Consider the following 20,764-nt stretch of genomic DNA (forward strand, 5'->3'; position numbering starts at 1 on the left):
ATATATATATAAAAAAACATATTCTCCTGTTGCATCCACACAGGTCAGAGTTGACCTTTTCCAGGTATCTCTTTATTGCATTAACACTCTTTTGACTTACTTTTTTGTGCAAGAAAGCAGCTTTTCGGTGAAACAGCTTATTTTTTGAAGCTGGTCTTTTGAACAGTTAATTGTAGAGTCAATACTTCCAAATGCTCTTTATACTGTATTTCTCTCCAAACACATGGCTTTTCCTTTTATTGCTTTCAGTGAAACCCATGCTTGCAGTTCCTAACAATAATACATTTTCATGCATCACTGGCAATACAAGGCTTCATTTAGACTATCGATTAACGTTCTGATTGCATTAGGACTTGTTAGTGTTTCGTACCTTCTTATTGTTTGGCGATTTCAAGAATTGACCTTTGCAGATTTACAGTGCAGAAGCGATTAGCCACTGATAGATTAAATTAATAAAGAAGATTCCCATCAAATCTGGGGCCTTCACAAATCTAGCAGGTTCTGGTACTGTCCAGGTCTTCCTTTCCATTCTGCAGGGCTGCTGTTACACGCAGAAGTCCACATGCTGTAAATCCTGCTGAAGAGTCTTGATGTACATGCAGGAAGAAGATGCTGCATGGCATGTTAATGATGAGAACTGGCATGGAAGGTGCAATGTTCCCTTCTTCTGCCTCGACAACCTCTTTTGGTTTTCAGCTGTAGATTAAACAAAACAAAACTCGAGCTGATTTTAGTTCTTAATTCAAGGCTCATGCTCATGCTGGTGACTTTGGTGCAGGGAAGAAGAAAAGAAAACGCAGAGAGGAACTTGAAAGAGAAATGCATTTCTTCAGCTCAATTATTTAGTTTCCAACTAAGAAACAGCTCTGCAGAGGTCGATTATCCTTCAGGGATAGCTAAGAAGAAGTGAGCAATTAGCTTGATTTTCTGTTGAATATGTAGCTTGTGACTCAGCATGTGATCTATTACAAAGATGATCATTCCTTTTAAGCTATGTCCTGATACGCATGAAGTCTGTTGCTGAAGGTAAGTCAGTGGAGCAATCCAGTCCATCACCATGAGACACAGCTTTTCTGTCTTGCTACACAGCGGTCAATGGTAATTTTACATCTTCTAAGAAGTGTGAGAGCAAGAGGAGGGTGATGCCCTCCTCTTAAAAGGTAACCTGGTAACTCTCTCTATAGCTTGAAGCGTACTTTCCCTGAGAAGCAGAATCTGAAAGAGGGGCAGAATTCTCTAGATGTCAATATTTCACATAGGAAAAGCCAAATGCACAGTTTTACAGTACCCGTACAGTACATCTTGGTTGGTTCATTGTTTCGAGGGGTTTTGGTTGGTTTCTTTTGCTTTTGTGGTTTTTTGGTTTCTTTCTTTTTACTATTTGTGACATTCACATTTTACCACAGGGACAAACTGGAGTGTTTGAGCTGCAAAATGAGCTTTAAGTGACTTGCATGAGGAGGTACTGCCAAATGTCCTGCAACCTCAGCCTTACTTAGAGCCCTTCAGTCTGTTCAATCATGCTCCTCCAAATACACACTGAGCTGACGCTCAGCCCCTGGTGGGCCTGCAAGCACCTGGATTTCTGCCATAGGAGCTCCCATGGTCTGTGAAATCCTCCTTCTGGTCATGTTTGGAAGTGCCCTTCAAGTCCCCTATCACCTCTGCTCCACCAAACTTAGCCCTGCTGTGGACTGCCTAGCCTAGGGAGTGACGGGATCCAGCCCGTTGCTAACTGGACAGAAACAGCTTTTTTTCCATGAGTTAAAGTTCCAGCTCGTCAATGGACGAATAAATTCAAGAACTAATATTCCATCTTTTTCTAAGTTTCTTTGCACTGATTGAGCATCATGAGAACTACTGGTACAAAATAGCCTGTCCTCCTCAAAGATAGATACAGATACGGATATAGATACAGATATATAGATATAATATAGATGATACAGATATAGGTAGAGATATAGAGATATACATATGATGATATAGATAGAGATAGCGATAATACTGGATAATGATGGTGGCACCTACTCCCTGCTTAAATGAAGCCCAGCACAAACATCCTGTGTGGTTTCCAGGGCTCCCTACAGTCCAGAAGCAAATTAGGTATTTTCTTGTGGCCAGAAGCCCAGGCTAATAAACTGCAGACCTAAGCTGGCTTTTCATACAGCCAGTTTATGGCTTCCTGCATTGTGTTTCCATTTGTATGGAAAATTACGCTGGATCTGGCATCACTGGAGTTCTGCCAGGGATAAATAGACCCATTAAGCTCCACTCTGACTCCTGAAGAGCTCCTTAGCTCGTTTCTGCATTGCTGTTCCTGGTTCATGCACACAAGGTATGTATGCAGGAAGCCCAACACAGGATCCTGAGCTTTTGGTATTTATTCTTTATTGTATTAGTTGAGACACCTCGTGGCTCCACTGGCTTCGGGAAGGTGCTGTGCTCCATGCATTCAGTGAGAGGGGTAACGCCAGTGTGATGGGTAAATCACACCTTCCATCCAGCCATCCTGGCACTGGACAAAGCTGAAGAGATTTCCCATATCATTGGTTCACTGAGGGGTTCTTTTGTGTACCTGATACAAGGAATATGAGGCATTTATTGGCCATTGTCCTAGTCACTGAAGAGGATGATCCCTGAGCAAAGCACAGGGAAGAGTTGGGGAGCAGCGCTGCATCTTCTCTCTTTACAAGTCACTCTGCTCTGGGATTTGCTTCTGGATTTTGCCTCGCAAATGCCACTGGGGGGCAAAAGGCACATGGCTTGCATGTCATTTACATCTCCTTTTCAAAAGTGAATGAAGTGCCCATGAAAGACGGTGGGTTTTCTGGTTTCCCTCAAACAGACCCATCTCTTCACTCAGGACATACAAACTGGAAGGCTGTAGCTGATGCAGCTGCAGTGATGCTAGAATTAGTGAGTGGGAAAGGCTCAGCCTCTGTTTTGCTGTGATTTTTCCCTGTTGTTGTGTTTGTTCTTGATAAAGCAGTGCCTGGTTTAGCTTCTGTGCCTCATCCTGGAGGGAAAAGCTTTCCTAAGGGAAAAGCTTTCCTAAGTGTAAAGGGCAAGCAGTGTGCTGAGCCTCTCCGAGGCAAACTACACCTTGCTCTGCCTTTGCAATCCTGCTCTATGCGGGTGTGTGGTTAGATCCCTTTCTCCTGTGCTGCTGGAAATGATGCTCTTATGCTTCCTTTCCCTCAGACTTTAAGGAAAGGCTCTTACAGAGGTGAATGGGAGCGTCCCCAGCCCATGCACAGCAGCAGGGAGAAGGCTTCCAGCAGACAAGCATTCCAAAGTGCTGTGGTCAAGGCAGCCAGTGGTGGGGCTTCCCTCAAAGAGGTTTGAAATGCCCTGAGTTCATTCCTTTCACAAGTCTTGCTTTTACATCTGAGATGAGGAATTAAATCAGTGTGTAAAGCCATTTGTCTGTGTTTATGCTGAAATGTTACAGTGGAAATGTTCTGACCTGGAGAAGCTAAAGTACTCTTTTTTCTTAAATGCTTTTGTGGGGCAATAAAGCTATAGCTTATTTCCTGTTGCATGTCTGAGAGGCTCTCCAAGAGAGTTAAAATAGAAGGACAGGAAGAATTTAAAGGAACTCTGTTCGGAATGATCCAAGTTTAAAGATGGGATCCTGCTGTACTTTCACTTCAAGCATCACTTCACTGATAGTTCTGACATTTCGGAGTAGCGCAGTGACAAGAAATGCAGTTCTTTTCAATCCATTGAGAAGCATCATCATGGTTGTTTCACCAGAATGCTGAAAGACATTTCAAGGAAATAGATATGCTTTTGCATATATACATATATATACATAGTAATATTAAATCTTTACTAGAGCCAAAATTCAGGGGGAAGCAATATGACAAGCACAACTACTGTGAATGGTCTAAATCCATTAAAGAGTATGAATACCAGGAGGCTGCTGTTGTGTGGAATGAAAGTTCCCACAACCTAAGGTTGCCTCCAAATACAGAACTGAGAGTTTGGATTCAGCACTGACTGGACCTGTCACATTTCCCCTTAATGAGGCCTCAGCTCTGCAGAAAAGAGGGGGGGAAGAAAATGGTCAGTGTGATAAGCCGGATACTGTGGTAATTGGATCAAGCTGAGACACTGATGGCCTTTAGGAGCAGCAGAAAAGGCTCATAAGCAGGTTGGCATATGCAAATTTTATTCTCCATAGAGTTTCCTCAATATAATTTTGTTCTTTCTTCAATACAGGACAGGTAGAAAAAACAGTTCCTTGATTCACATTCTACTTCTCAGCCTGGTGGGATATGGGTGGTTTCCCCTTTGCCCGGAAGACAACCTTTCCATGCCTTGACCATTCTCTGTGTTGCTTAGAGGCTGTAGGGAAGTTTGGAGGCTCTGAGTTTGGAGTGAACACCTACAGGAGGAGTTAGGTGATAGCTACATAGGTTTAATCTGCTCATCCAGGTGGATCTAAACCCCAGTGCAGTATCTGAAGCAGAAATACTCTCTGTGGGTGCCTCCAGCTGTTACCAAGAGCTCATGAAATATATGTTCAGGTGGAATAGAAGCCCATAGAATCATGCAAATGAATGGGGGTTGGGACTGGATGAGCTTTAAGGTCCTTTCCACCCCAAACCAGTCTGGGATTCTATGGTCCCCCTGTACTTAACCAAACAGTGATTTTAATAAAGTTTTTCCAATTAAGAAATCCCAAGAATCTCACCTTAAAAACCCCAATAAAACCCAAAAGAGACCAAAGAAAGAATTCTATCCCCCAAACCGTACAGCTTGTACCTTGTTTGGGAAAACACCTGGGATGGAGCTCTCTGAGTGTCCATTGTGATCCCCAGCCCTGATACTCAACGCTGCGAATAGGGGGGATGCCAGTGTGCTCCCCTCGCATGCTTCACATTGCTCCTGCCTCTTTGGTTTACCAGGAGCACATCTTCTCTAGGTAGGTAGGGCTGATGTGCCATCTGTTGGGGAGATCAGCATTCCCGAGCCAGAGCCCTGCAGTACTCCTAAACAATACAGGGAATGTATTACCAGAACGTAGCCACTTGTATTTGCATTTCACACATTTAGCTTTGCTTCACACATCCCTCTCTCTCAGACATGATAAAGGGAGCGAACGCTCCCTTTCTTGTCAGTGTGGATGGATGGCACCCCTAGAAGAGTCTGCGTTTGTAGCAATATGTTCTGCATCACTGACGTCAGCTAAGATGCTGTTAAGGCCGGTCAGGTTTGTTTTCCTATTCAGTGCAGGGCACTCAGGGACTTGGTGTCCTTGAATTTAAAGAAGATTGAAATGTTGCATTGTTCACAATGAAGGCAACGAGGAGGGGAGCAGGATGATGCTGCAGCAGACGGTAAGCACTTGATTTGCAAGAGCTGAATGGGCTTGGCCTACGTTTCAGATCTCACCACGGTCTCTTATTTCACCCATTTGTATTCCCTGACAGTTCCAGGTTTGCTCCTGTAGTTTCTCCCACATTTTCTTTCAGGTCTGCAATGGTGATTGTGCGTCTTGCAAAAAGAAGAGGCCATGCCCAAGCATTGCTGAATGAGGGATGCCAGGGTAGCGATGTACACAAGATCATTTCACCCTGTCTGTGTCTTGTCCTTTTAGGACTGACAATTCGTCCTCATGGTAGTGCCTAAACCCGTTGTTTTCCACCACGAGGCAGGGCTCTAAGGGTCATGGTGCAGAAATGTTACCAGCAGCAAGCCCTGTCCTCTCCTGCCCTACCCACCAGCAAGTCCATCACTCCCTTCTCATCTCCCTGTCCGCTTCGGTAAGGCATCAAGGTGCTGAAGGCTAAGCACTGAGCTCTTCTGTATCTTGCCAAAGCCACTTCTCTTATTGGTTGTTGTTGGAATACCTAATGAAGAAATGCAATGTGTTTGGAATAGAGACATGTTCACAGTGCTTGTTGAATGCTTTTTGCTCCTCAAAAGAAGTCTCTAGAATTGCTAATTATGGCTGGATTTATAGGTGCTTAGAGGGACTTTTGAACCTTGTCTCCTGTCTCCACTGGATAGATGATTAAAACAGCACCAAACAATCATGACTTACTCATCCTTTCATTGTCTATATACAAACCAAAATGGGTTTTGTCAATTGATTCAATATCTTTTAGTTGATCCCCAAGGTATCCGAGTAGATACATCCTTGAGCATGGTCATCCTTTAGAATGGAATCTTAAAAACTAGAGAAACTAAGATTTGTTACTGTGTGATGCAAACAAATACATAAACCCACAGAGGTTTTGAGAGAGGGGTTTTTGAGAGACATCAAAGAATGATGTCTCCACTCTTTGAAAACAGCAGCATTTGACAAAGCATCCTTAAATGTCAATCAACAGTCTCCGTAGGATGGGTTTACAGCTAAACTTCCATCACTGATTCCTACAGATATTTCCCTGGTAATCAGTGCCATTGTGATTACCACATCACAATCAATCCAAGTGGCTCTTGCCTTTTGGATTTTGGAAAAAAATTAAAACTAGCTCAGTCTAGAAACTAATGCACCAACTGCTCTTGGATTCTAATTTCACCTGTGGTTCAGGGAATAAGGGCACCACAGTATTTATAGAATCATCGAATCATGGAATGGTTTGGGGTGGAATGGACCTTAAAGCTCATCCAGTTCCAAACCCCTGCCATGGGCAGGGACACCTCACACTAGAGAAGCTTGCTCCAAGCCGCTGTGTCCAACCTGGCCTTGAACACTGCCAGGGATGGGGCAGCCACAGCTTCTCTGGGCACCTTGTGCCAGCGCCTCAGCACTCTCACAGGGAAGAGCTTCTGCCTTAGATCTAACCTGAACTTCCCCTGTTTCAGTTTGAACCCATTACTTGAAGTCACATTTATGCCCCTTTTGATGCATTGAACAAGAAGTGACTTTGGGTGATGGATGGGTGGGATCTGGTCTCTGGGTCTGATCTCTGGCCATGCTTGCACTTTGGACATATCATGCTTATGGCTGTTTGGAGAGGTGTTCAAGTCTGCATCAAGCAGTATGAGGGTGAGCACGCCTAAGGTATGGCATCATGTCTGTGATTACCACCTTCCCCTCGTTACAGGCCCATCACAACCAGAGACCACAGGCTAATGTGTGACAGTTCCTACAGTGCCCTTTAATGCTCACCTGTAACTGTGATCAGGCAAGAGGCTTGAGAAAGAGAGTTTGAGACCCAGCTAATACATGTGAAGATCTTGCTATTCAAACAACTAAAGAACAAGGAAGAACTATTGGGTTGGACATGCAGGAGTAAAGCCGCCAGGGTTGAGGCACTTCTTCCATAGGTGATGTTTGGAAGTACCAGATCTACAGCTTAAGATCAGATATTGTCCCAGAGAGACAAGAGCTTTCCTTTCTCCCATCACTCTACAAAGCAGCCTTTCAAAGGCCTTGGCTTTGTTTCACTCTATATGTTCATTACTACTATTTAATGACTGGATTCTCCCTCAACCATGAAATAATTTAGGGAACACTGCATCAGCAAAGCAGGCTTCCTAAATTCATCGTTATGGCATTGTCAAATATTATGAATAGAAATTAATAATTTAAGAGGAAACAAGTGGCAAGTGTGTTAGAAGGTCCCTGGAGGATCTTAGGGACAATATCAAATGTCCTTCTGCTCCTCTGCAGCCCAAATGTTGGGGCACATTTCCTATCACCTCTTCCAGGGAAACTGGGAATAGAGCTGGCCAGGATACGGGCAAGGAAAAAGGCTTTGGCAAGGAAACATAAAGTTGTTTTGGTGAAACTAACTTGTTTCACAGGAATGAGAGGCTCCTGATACCTTTGTGATAGACATGGAAAATGTTCTGTTTGGGTTATTTTGGTTTCAGAGAAAGGAATGAAAATGTCACTGTTTTACATGTTTGAAAATGTCTTCTCAGTTTGGCTGCTGTCATCTCAGGGGTGGGAATGAATTGAAACAGTCAGCTTTTAATGTAGAAGTAATTATGAGCTCAACCTGCTGAAACTAAGTGGAGAAACTGATCTAGGAAAAGCAGTGATTTTTCAAGGCATTGGTTCTCATTGCAGCCATCCTCGCTGAGTTAACAAGTGCCATAAAAGAATGGGGAAATCTCAGCATTTCTATTACATGATGATTCCAGTAGATGATGCAGTGAACTCACTATCCCGCAGCTGACCTGTCAGGATGGAAGGGAAAAGAATTGAAAAGATTCAAAATGACAAAAAAAACCCAAATATCTGAAATTGTGATTAAAATAATTCCAATTGTTTGGATTTTTTTTTCCCCAGATTTCCTGGATTTTAGGAGAAAACATCTTTTATTTTAATTGAAACAAACACAAACTTCTACCAGTAAACACGTCCTGCAGTTCTGTGTTGCAACAGGCTGGCTTGAACTGGTATTAACCCAAAATGAGCACGAGCTCACTGGGATATGCTGGTGAGCCATCACTGAGATGTGATGTCAGGATGTGAAAGTTAGGGGTGGAGATGATGTGCTGGCTGACTACAGGCACACTGCTGCTGTGTTTCCATAAGTAAAGCTGCTGTCAGCCTTGTCCTTGGAGGATATGATGTACCGCGGGGTTTGGATCAGGGATTCAGCTACCCCCACATGGGCTTTACAGTTGTGTTTGGAACAGGCTGGCTTGTGGGGAGGACAAGAGTTAACAGCGAACATTGTTCCATGGCCAGTACATGCGGTAAACAAGATTATCTATAATGAGATTAGCCTTGGACAGACTCAACCACTGATGAGTTCATCATGGTCTGAGGCAAGCCTGAAGCAATTGGAACACCAGAGAGGGTCTGAAATGGTGCTGTGCCAGGGCGCTGATGGGAGGAGAACAACCTCCGCAGGTAACAGGCTGTGGGTGATGCACTCTGCTATAGGCATATGATGCAGATGGACACAATATGCTTCCAAGTAGGTGAAAACTGAGTATGGGTAGAGCTGGAATCACTTGTGATGTGCCTGATGATGTGAGATTTGTCACCATTGCTGGGAACTGGTGCACACACATGGACACATGGACAGAGGTGGGAGCTTTGCTGGTGCTGTGAGCAGTATGAGCCCAGGTAGGGCGTGTGGAAACCCTTCTATGACACAAGGAGGGTCAGGAACTACCCATCACGCTCAGAATGGGGACAGAAGCTGTGGCCTGCAACCCACCCAGGCAGCAGTGGCTGGAGGAACATGCAATGTTTGTTAACAAGGGGCAGAGGAAGGAATTGATGAAGCCTTAAATAAATATAAGTAAGTGGAGCAAGATATGGGACTGTCCTTGGAAAGGCAGATTTTATCTCTGGGATGGATTCTGTTAGTTATGAGTTTAAGTAAAGATGCACAGGGAAGAAGGAAAAAGAGCAACCTGGTTGCAGAGTGAAGTCCTTGCCTTCAGAGAAACAGTTCTGTTTCCACATTATTTTCTCAGCCTGTTGCCTACAGCCCCTTTAGAAGGGCTTCCCATAGAAAGCAGCACTGAAAGATATAAACCCAAGCAGGGATTTAGGAAAGAGGGTCCAAGCCTCTGGGGTATTCCCACTGGAGACAATGGAGAGCTGGATGAGAGCTGGACACACACACTGCAGACCCATCCCCAGACAAGCTGATGTAATTCAAACCACTGATTCTGACCTCCCATGCACTTAAACCAGCCATTGAGCTCTGTGGTCTTATGGTAAATGAAATCAGAATCTGTCCATGTATTGCTGTTGCGATGAAGATCTGATCCAGTGGTGGTTACGTGCCAGCTCAGTGTTATCCATCCAGTCTGTCCCAGTAGTTCCCACTGGGAATGCCTCCCTTAGCCCCAAGTCCCTGCTCCAGTAATGCACAAAGCAAATGGAGAAGTATCGACCCCTTAGCAAACATCGTTAATATTCCTGCCACTGCCACTTGCTGGGTTTGGACCCTTTATTTCCTTGGCTGGATCTCCCTGTCATACATCAACTTCTTGATGTTCAAAATCTGAATCAATTTGGTAATTTACTTTTTCAATCAAATATTAAATGGGTTTTCTACTTCCAGTAATTAGTCTTTTTCAAGACATTTAAATTCTCTTTTTAACAGAAGGAAATACGACCTCAAAGCCTTTGAAGCCTAGTCCTTGCTTTTCCTGTTGCCTTTCACTAAACATAGTGTCTGTCGTGCCAGACTAAAATGACGCTGCTTAAACTTCTAAGTACTGCATCAACAACGAAAAGGAAAATGAAACAGTGAAAAAGAAGGGAAAGCAACAAACTTAGAAGCTTTTCTTTCTCATCTCACATTATGCAGAGGGCAGAAGCATCCAATTTGGAAAACTGGCTCAGAGCAAACTGCTCTGTGAGCAGGCAGGGAAGCATATGATAGAAAGCTGCTCACAGGCTCAGTCTGAGCAAGCTGCTGGCCCCTGGTGTATTACAGATTGGAGGATGAAGCAAGCTGTGTTCTGCAGCGTGTGTGTGTGAGGCAGGTCAGGAGCATCATGAGGGATACAGCTCTGTCTCAGGGGTTTTGAGGGCCAGCATCGCCCAGGTACCGCTGCTCTGGGAAATGTTTCCTTGCATGGTGCTGCAAATGCAGACTGGGTAGAACAGTTCTGCATATGGAATTGCCTCAGTGCAAACCAGGAGTGAGGGTATGAAGAGGGAGACTGGTAGTTGCTGTACTTCTCTTTCTCAGAAACCCTATTAGTGATCTCCCACTTGTTGGTTAGACCCCACTCTCCAAATGCCACCGTGTCATGGAGGGAACATAAGCCCAGCAATAATCAGCAGGGCAATCTGGCACTCACTCTGCACATTACAGCTAGCAGTTGCGTGCAAAATTGTCTGCAGAAATCATCTGGCTCTTACCAAGAGTTAGTTTAATAACGGAGCTTGTTTTGTCACTGCCGCTATTATGCTGGAGTCTGGTTGAGATTTGTTTTCCCCTCATGCTGATGGAGACATCTTCTAGCAAAAGCAAGAGAAATGAAGCCTTTTCTTCTACCCCGTGCTTGGCTGGAGTGAGGAGTCATGACTTCATGTCTGTTCAAAGTATCCCTCCCCAAGAGGAACCAGCCCTTCACTGCAGTGAGATACATTGCCCTCAAGTTGAATTCCACAGAATCATAGAATCCCAGACTGGTTTGGATTGGAAGGGACCTTAAAGCTCATCCACTTCCAACCATGGGCAGGGATGCCTTCCACTAGACCCACCTTTCAACTCCCTTACTAAGTGACCTTACAGTCAGCCTTTCCTGAGGCAGCAGGAGCTCCTGCAGCAGCTCTTGTAGGTAGGATTTTAAGACAAGGAATAATGGATAACTAGCAGATTCCTGTCAAAGGGAAATCCTTATGAACATTATGGACACTATAGGACTTCTTGAGTCTGCTTTCAAAACGTGCCCAAAGACAATATCCAGGGGTGCAGCACCTCTGGAAAAAGGAAACAGGCAGATAATGTACTAGAGATCAGTAAACAACAAGGAATGGGGTGAATTGTGTGTGTGCACATTTGTGTTCATGCACTTGTTCTTTTGGGGCTTTGCACACACACACATGGAAGTCACTAGAGGACAGCAGGAGCTGCGCATTAGCTGATGCACTGGACACATGCACATCCTTATGGAGTGCCAGGCAATGCAGGTTAGTTTGGGCATCTTCCCTTGAAGCTCAGCTGGTGGGAAGCAGGCTTAGCTCCACATATCCACAGAGGATATGTTTTTTAGAACACATGGAGAAGTGAAGAGCTTTAAATGCCCACTGTGGCTATGCTGTCAGCTCTGTGCTGTTTGACCACTGCTTAGATCTCACGTGTTGCTTTCTCCCTATGAAGCTTGCTGCCACGCTATCCATGTGGCCAAAGAGCTGGGTGGGAAGGGACATAGGAAGGTGTGATTTTCACTCACCTTTCATTCCTTGGTGCCGGTCCTTGCCCGAACCTCAGTGTGATTAACAAAGCACCTGATGCTGATGCATTTTGGTGTTTGTAACGGTATCAAGTTATGAGCACTCATGGAACGGGGTGTTGCTGTAATTGTCATGCTTTCCTTCTGGCAGTCTTTAACTCCCATTGGATTAGTAGTTCCTGTAAGGATTAGGAGTGCCAAATGAAGCCATCTGTAAGCACTAAACTTGCAGGCTCTTCCCAAATTCATAGCGGTCATGGTTGGGAACTGAGTTGTGCACCTTTGCAGCTGGCTCCAGCGGTCATCATGTGCCCTGGTGCCTTCTGCTGGGACCATCCTCTTCCCCATGCTATTGCAGCCAGCGTCCCCTCCACACGGTCCTTGGCATTAGCACCCTAGATGGCACTGACACGCTGTGCTATCCTTGTGTCTCAGCCTTCCTCTAGACGTGTTTTGGCAAACACTATCATCAGGTTTGACAATTCAGTCATTTGCACCTGAAGGACTAAAGTGGAAGGGACAGAGGAGCTTCATCACACTGTAACTGCTGCTTGTCAGGTTTATTCTACACACACTTGTCCTGCAGCAAAGTGTTCTTTTTCTATGAACAAGTGAAATGAAGGAGGAAACCTTCTTTGTTGGTTTCTTGTCACATGTGCAGCAGCTCTGGGTTACTGCAGCCCCAGTTAAGCAGTGAGTACTTAAAATCAACTGGCTGAGGTCATACACATCCCTGTAGGAAAGGAGGTCAGAGAAAGCTGGGGTATAGAACCATAGCATCACAGAGCAGTTTGGGTTGGATGGACCTTCAAAGCTCACCCAGTTCCAGTCCCCTGCAATGAGCAGGGACATGTTTCTCTTCACATCTTTCTCACAGGCCCCTTTTAAGAGCTGAAAGACTGCAGTAAGGTCTTCCCAGAGCCTTCTCCAGGCTGAACAACCCCAACCCTCTCAGCCTGAGATAGGACTGGCCTCTGGGCTGTGAATGTGCATTGCAGGCTCATGTCTAACCTTCCATCCACCTCAAGCCCTTCTTCTCTGGGGTACTCTGCATCCCTTCACCCCCAGCCTGTACTGATCCTGGGGTTGCCCTGATGCGGGTGCCCCTGCACTTGGCCTGTTAAACCTCATGAGGTTTGCACGGGCTCACCTCTAATAAGCCTCCCTGAGCAGCAGTGCAGCATTCATGGCTCTAAATTGAGTCACAAAGGAGTTAAAGCCCTTCCAACATGCATTTAACACATATTTATCGAACATATGTATTTAACATGTATTTGACACATGTATTTAACAATTCAAGAGAGAGGGACTTTAGCCTTAAAAGCAAGCTGTGTTCAGTGATAGAAACCAAAGGCTGGGTGCTGTTCATCCCTCCTCCTTGCAGCAGCTGTGGAAGATGTGACACGGACAGCTCAGGGTGCTGTCACCATGCAAATCCCCTCTTTGTAGCTGCTGCAGCCTTGGGTGCACTGCAGCAATGACCAAGCATTGCTAGTCTCCAGTGTCAGCCAGCCTTGATGTAGACAGAGCCCCTGCCACTCAGCTCGCCCTGTTTGTAAGCACTACATGCAACTAATGATGCACACAGAAGGTGCAGTGGCTGGCTCACATCATAGCAGCAATGCTCAATGCCTCCAGGCTGCTCTTCAGGACAGAGGATGGTTGCAGTGGACAGAACTGCTAAGGACAACCTCATGGACATGCTGCTGTTGTCTCCCTGTTTTTAAAGGATCAGACATGGGTATCCCCACAGGAAAGCCAGGTCAAAGAAAGCTGGGATATAGAATCATGGAATCACAGAATGGTTTGGGTTGGATGGAGCTTCAAGGCTCATGCAGTCCAACCCCTGCAATGAGCAGGGACACCTTCAACCAGAGCAGGTTGCCCAGAGCAACATCCGGCCTGGCCTGGAATGTCTCCAGGGATGGGGCATCCACCACCTCTCTGGGCAACCCGTGCCAGGTTTCAGCACCCTCACTGTGGAGAATTGCTTCCTCACATCCAGCCTGAATCCCTTCTTTAAGCCCATCACCCCTTGTCCTGTCGCAACAGTCTCTCCCCAGCAGATGTGTTAAGGACTTTAAGTGCTTTAAGTGATGATGGTGGGATTTTGCTCACCATCATCACCACCAGAGTGACACGTGTGCTGTAGGACGGGCTCAGGGCTTGGCTTGAAAGCAGCAGGGCAGTGGTGATGGCACCCTGCTGCACGTTATCACGATGGAAGCAGTCACTGAAATACCCTGCCCTGAGACAGCCAAGGGCTTTGGGAACGTGTGAGGTGACCTTAGCTTTGATTTGGGGTGCACAGTAACAAGCAAGCAGTGTGATGAGTGCGCGGAGCTGACCGAAGGCACTGGTGCCCGTGCAGGAATAGGATGTGCAAGGTCAGGAAAGGTGTGCGTGGTGTTCCAGAGGCAGCGAGCTGACTCATGAGCTGAACTGTGCAATAATCACAGGTCATTGATGCACGCCAGCCTGGAGAAGGACTTGCAAACCCATCACGCTAGACCTGTTTGGGCTCTGGCATGCTCTGCTCAGAACACACAGGCGGAGAGGTGAGGAGCCATTTCCCAGCAGAGCCAATATTCTGGTTGTTTCCCCATCCAGCTTCCAGGCATGATACTGAGCCATGTCCTGCAGGAGTGAGGAGATGGGGAGCTGCTGCCTTCAGAGCAATGAAGGGCAGAGAATTGCAGGCATTCACCCCCTCAAAACACGGCTGTGCTATAGAAACGTGCTTCTGAATGAATAGCAAGGAATTCAATTTTAAGGCAATATATTTTTCCCAGAAATAAAAACTATGGAAAACCTGAAAAGTAATGAAATCCTCTCAGGTGACATGTGCTGTAGCATATGTGTTCTGATGGAGAAATCCCAAGGTATTCCCATTGCCCTGAGGGGCAGGTTCTGAGGCTGTGTCCTTGTAGTAGGGAAAAAACCTTAGTATCTGTCTCCCCTCTGGTGCAGTTAAATTGTTTGATTTGGGTTTAATGTCACCTTACCTTCCCTTGATCTTGTCCAGATACACAGTGAAAGCACGTGTCAGTGTGTAGACATGGCACTGATGAATGATACCCCAAAGTGGCCATCTGAATGCAGAGAGGAGCACAGATTTTCTGAGCACCTATGACTAGACCAGGCCTTGAAAGAGCAGCTGATCTACAAGTCTTGGTGTTGAAGGGCAGGTAAATAATCACATGCATTGGAGTGGGGAGGTCTATGTACCCCCCTAACACAGCTGCAAAAAGCCCACGAGTCCCTATGGCTCATGCTAGGGGTCTCAGGGGTGCATCCATCTAACAGCATTTCTGTTCCCCAGTTAGGCATTAAGCTGTGTCTGCTGTTATCAGAAGTGTTTGGAGATGATAGCTTCGGAGATAGACAGCCTTTTATCAGTGTCTCATATGACTTAGAAACATAAACTGAACCATGAGCAATAATTAGCATCTCTCTAGACATATATGAAAAGTGCAATATGCCTATATATAGGGACATATATAAATATACACACACACAATGTATTGCAGATACATACTGTTGGTATGCCTAAAAGTTCATGCAGAAAAAATACCATTTCAGCTGAAGTAATACGAAGTCACACTCTTTCAGCTATAATATAGACATTTCCAACCTATTTTTAGCTCTGTCTGGCTAATTCAGCAGCGCTTGGGTAACAGTAATACTTTCCCTTCTCTTCTTCTAAGGCTAATTTTAGCCTGGTATCCAGAGCCTCTCTGGCAATAGCTCTACCTCCTGTTTCATCTGTACTGATGGCCATTAGGAAGTTAAAATACACTGTGACTAATAGCACAGCACCTGAGCTGCTGTTTGAGTGAGGAAGAAAGGAAATGCCACCGCGTCACAGGTTGATAACCGGTGCTAAAGGATTTAATTTAAGACCTCAAATTGATGTTATGGATAACTGGGACGAAGCCAGGCATCCAAGGAAAACCAAAATCCCTCTCCCTCTGAATGTGGAGCCCAGGCAGCAGGGATGCTGTCATAACCTGGAGGTTACACCTTTCATCCATTACCGAAGGGCAGCTGCAGCCTGCGCTGGAATCGGGTATTCAAGCATTTATGTAGCACCAGAGGTACAATGTCAGGAGCAATGCAAACACTTGGGTTGCACTGCACCATCGTGAATCCTGGGGCAGGAACCAGTTAACAAGCTCAGAGACGCCTGCTGCAGCGTGTGAACAGGCTGTCCTGCCATGCCTGGTTAAGAGCTGTGAGGCAGGCAGTGGTTTGCCTTGCACATTAAATCACTCCTGACTCAGAGAGCGAGCAGGTTCTGAACATTGATGAGCTGCAAGGGGCTCAGCCCGGGCTCTCTGCTGTGGGAACGGGCCGGCTCCATGCCCAGAGCTTTTCTCCAGCTCGACTACTGCCACCTCTTAATAGTTGAGCCGATGTCCTCACATCTGTTAACCCTGTGCAGGTCAGGATACATTGGAAGGTGTGAGCAGTCCTTGCTCACTCCCCCCCTTTCCTCCTCTTGTCCCCAGAGGGATGGGGAGGAGAATCGAAAGAATGCTGCTCCCATGGGTTGAGATAAGAGCAGTCCAGTAACTAAGGTATAACACAAATCACTGCTGCTACCGCCAATAATAATAATGATAAAGCAAATAACAAGGGAAGACAATAAAACTGATCACCATCCACCGACACCCAGCCCGACCAAGCAGCAAACTAGCACTTCTAGGTAACTGCCCCAAGTTCTACATCCTGCCTGTGCTGTGGTATGGAACACATTGGAACTGGATGAGCTTAAGGTCCTTTCCAACCCAAACCACGCTGGGATTCGATGATTCTAGGTTAAAAGCCCAGGTCTTTGCTGCTGTTTGGAGGGCTCCCTGTGCCAGGGCTTTGCAGGGGTGGCTCCACTGCAGATGTAGATTTGTTGCTTCCAAATCAAATCTTAGACAACATTTCTGGTTTTATGGCTGCCTTTTACAGAGCATCTTTGACAGCACTTACACATTCACAGGTTAGGGGATGCCACTGTTACCTGGATTATACAAGCTCTGCGCTAGATGGTGAAATAACACCCAGTTTGGTACAGACACAGCTTATTGCTCAAGTGTTAATCAACCTTAGAATAGCCCTCAGGAGAGAGGGAAGCGAGTTTTTAACCTTCATTTTAGAGAATGTAAAGGGAGGTTAACAGAGGATAAGGACTTGCTTTCATCTGGCGGCTCTGGAAGCCAAAAGGCATTTCCTCAGCCACAAAGGTATGGACTTACCCAGAGAGCAGGAGCCCCGGTACTCTCTCCACCACAAGGATAGGGAAAGGAAGGCAAGGCCCCTGCTTTGTTTCAAACACAGTTATTTTAAATGCAGTTATTCTCTCCTCATGGCTGGACAAGAAGAGTTCCAATGAGCTCCAGCTAAGGGGTGCTCCCCCTCTGACCCCCAAATCACTTTACCTTCCAAAGTATCTGATTGACATTTTTAAAGCGTGCCAAGTTCTAGTAAAGGATAGAAAAGAGCTTTTAGTTTGAAAAACATGAAGGCAGAGTGATGTATATTTGTTATTTTACCAGTTTTAATGTCTGTGCAGGGGAAATGGTGTTCAGATGCAATGCTTTTGGAAGCCACAAGCTCTCTGTTAATCATTACGGGACATCATTCTCTGGCTAAACTTCAACCAAATGGCAAAATGAAACACCAGATGACAAACTCACAGCAGACTTTTCCAAACTCAGTCATTTATTCCGATGTCTGATGTTAACATAACATTTACGTCCAAACTCCTCACCTACAACACCATAGTGCGTGCTTGGGTATTTTTACACAAGGAATTGCCTAGGAGGAAGCACTTAAAATGTAATTCAGGTAGGGAAGGCAGCACACGTGAATGATGCAGCCTCTATTAACCCTTGCAGTGCTGGAGTCCCTGGAAGTGTTCACACATCAGGTAGATGAGGCCCTCAGTGCCCTGGGTTAGCGGTGGCCTTGGCAGTGTTGGGAATGGTTGGAGCTTAAAGGGCTTTTCCAACCTCGTTGATTCCATGATTCAATGATCACTGGTGCAGAGCAAGACAAAACCCAGCAGACCCAGTCCTGGGGTATTGCTGGCACCCACCTAAGCACTGGGGCCCCTATGTCATAAACAGGCAGAAAGTTAAGAGTTGAGGGGGCCTCCAATCCCATCTACACATACCCACCACCATCACCTCCACTTCCTCCCTCTGGTGGGCAGAGGTATTACTTCAATGAAGTAATCCATTATTTCAGTGACCATTACGACGTATGGGCAGTGCTTAGGAAACATTAAACCCAAGGTAAGCAAAGAGTGTAGCACTCCCTCTGCTTTAAACACCACTTGTTTCAGCAACACTACTGTTTGGGAAGCATCCATAGCTGAGTGCTGTTAGTATTTACAGTAGGGCACATCATGCCAAGTTTACAAGCTGATCGCTGGCATGAGGTTTCATGCTTTTAAGTGGTTTATTCTGTTCTGATGCAAAGAACAGCACTTCTTTGCACCAAATGCTGCCTGGGAAGTCTGCTTTCTCACCTAAGGGATGCAAAGCAGAAGGCAGCCAATGAAACCAAGGTAAATTTAATTAGAATAAAATAGAACATTCCTCAAAAACAACAGCTCATTCTCTCCAACAAGGAAGAATACCAATAAAACCCCTTTGGCAATGCTGAGGAAATACGTGGGGCTGAGGTGAAAGGGACACAGCTTGAGGAGCCTGCTGCAAGCTGCATGTGGATTACCCGCGACTGCAAAACTGAATAAATGCGGTTTATGCCATTATATTAATGAAATGGTTAATTCAGTTGCTATAGCAACAAGGAACAGCCATGCTAAAAAGCTAAAGGGCTATACATAATGCCAGATACAAGGTCTCTCTAATTCTAAAGCTGATTTTCTTAGCTACAATAGAAGTGATGTGTGTTTTCAATATCATGTTAAGCTTTTGCATCAAATCCTCCAGCTAATCCAATAAATAGGCTAGTAGCATAAAACAGCATATATGTTTGCACCTCATAAAACTTATGAAAGGGGTTTACCTATGCAGTCATAAGAAAAGGTCCACAGAGAGCAGTGTGGGGCTCTTCAGAAAGGCTGCTCTGTGTGTGCTGGTGAACCAGCAAATGGGTTATGCTGGGATGTTCCTACCAAGCAGGTGGCTGCAAGCAGAAATCACTGCAGCCACTGCAGCCCAGCCACCAAGATATGATTGTGCTTACCATCCTGCTAGCTATTTCACCCTATGCTAAAGAGACTTCATATTTTTTTTAACTAGCTTCCATATGATTTTGGTTAGAAATGGTAATTCTTACAGGCTTCAATAAGGAATCCTGCAAAGCTTGCTTTTGTTTTAACATTAAAGTCATGGAAAGGGTGATGTGTGGTCCTGCCAGCAGTGCAGAGGACAGGCTATTATTATTAAGGTCTATGCCAAAGAAAAGGAAAGAGAAGTGCCCATTCTGCCCTGGGGCAACCTCTTCATAGCAGAGGACCTCTGTCACTGCCCAGCCCCGATGCTTTTATCAGGCTGGACCCTGCGCCACATCACAGAATCACTGCTGTTCACTTTGGCTCCCTTTGGTTCTAGTGCCGTTTGTCAAGCACCACACCACTCACTGCAGAAAAGAAATGAAAGAGAATGCAGCACACCCATAGGAGAAACAGAAAGCACTGGCTTCCCTCGCTGAACTCAAATCCAGTGCCTTGCACCTGCACAAACAAAGTGGGTGACTTTTATCTGCAAGCCATCTGATTTGCATGATAATGGGACTTCAGTTCCCAAGAAACATCATTTCTCAGACTGAGTATGAAGATTTCAGTGGCAAGGCCTAAGCACAAGTAAAAGCTGTGACAGTAAGTAGTCTCTAGACTAAACAGGTGAGAATAACGTCCTTTAGGATGATGATTAGCCCTAGTTGGTGGCGTGGGACTCTCATCGGCAATTACCAGTGTGAGTTGCCCACGGGAGGCATTTGACGCTGTCTGCCTCTTTCCTGGCTGAAATGCAACAGAAGAGCTCTCACCGTGGAAGGAATACTGAGGAGCAGCTTCACCCTATCTCACTGTTGAAGAAGAAAAATGTTTGGTCTTACAAAAGACAAGGCAGACCAATGGTTGCCAATGTTTTAGTCAACTTTCCCTTACATAGTACCTGAAAAACAGGTGAGCAACAGCTTGAAACTATTTGCTACCCTTGTCTTAAGGACCCTGGCTGCCAAATACGTGGAAAGGCCCATGAGATGCAGACACAAACAGTGGAGTCACCGTCCCTGCAAGCGTTCACACACGTGGAGACAAGGCCCTCAGTGCCGTGGGTTAGTGGTGGCCTTGGCAGTGCTGGGGTAAGGGTTGGACTGGATGAGCTTAAAGGGTTTTTCCAACCTGCCTGATTCTAAGGTTTGATGCTAAGATTGCTTCCTTCAGTAAAGCATCAGAGTGAGGGGCAGTACACACGTACTTTGGCTTCAACACTGGAGATCCAGGCTACCCATCAGCTTCACGACGGCTATTTTAACTTTGCTAAATTAATATTTCATTTAAAATCAGAAAACGATGTATTTTAAATCGTAATTTTGCAACTGTGGCTCCTAATGGTGCCAATCCATTGGCTTGGAAATATTATGTGTGTTCATCCTAGAGGCCAAAACCCAAACTGCTGGTACAGCCTGTTAGCAAGGCAAACCATCTCTTTTTCCAATTAACATGTATGGGTGCACCAGGATTCACAGAAGCAGATTTGGCAGCTTTTTCAAGTATTACCTGGACTGCAGAGCGTACGCTGAACATGGGGAGCTTTTTCTGTTCAGGAATATGATGGGAATAAGAATGTACTACTGGAAGATGGGCTATTTCTATCAGAATTTAACATCTCAAATATAGTTTACAATATCTTCTATTAATAATCAATAGGAAAATACGGCTAATACCTGCAAC

This window comes from Pezoporus occidentalis, unplaced genomic scaffold, assembly GCF_034315485.1.
Source record: "Pezoporus occidentalis ecotype Australia unplaced genomic scaffold, CSIRO_AGI_Poc_V1 ctg94, whole genome shotgun sequence".
NCBI lineage: Eukaryota > Metazoa > Chordata > Aves > Psittaciformes > Psittacidae > Pezoporus > Pezoporus occidentalis.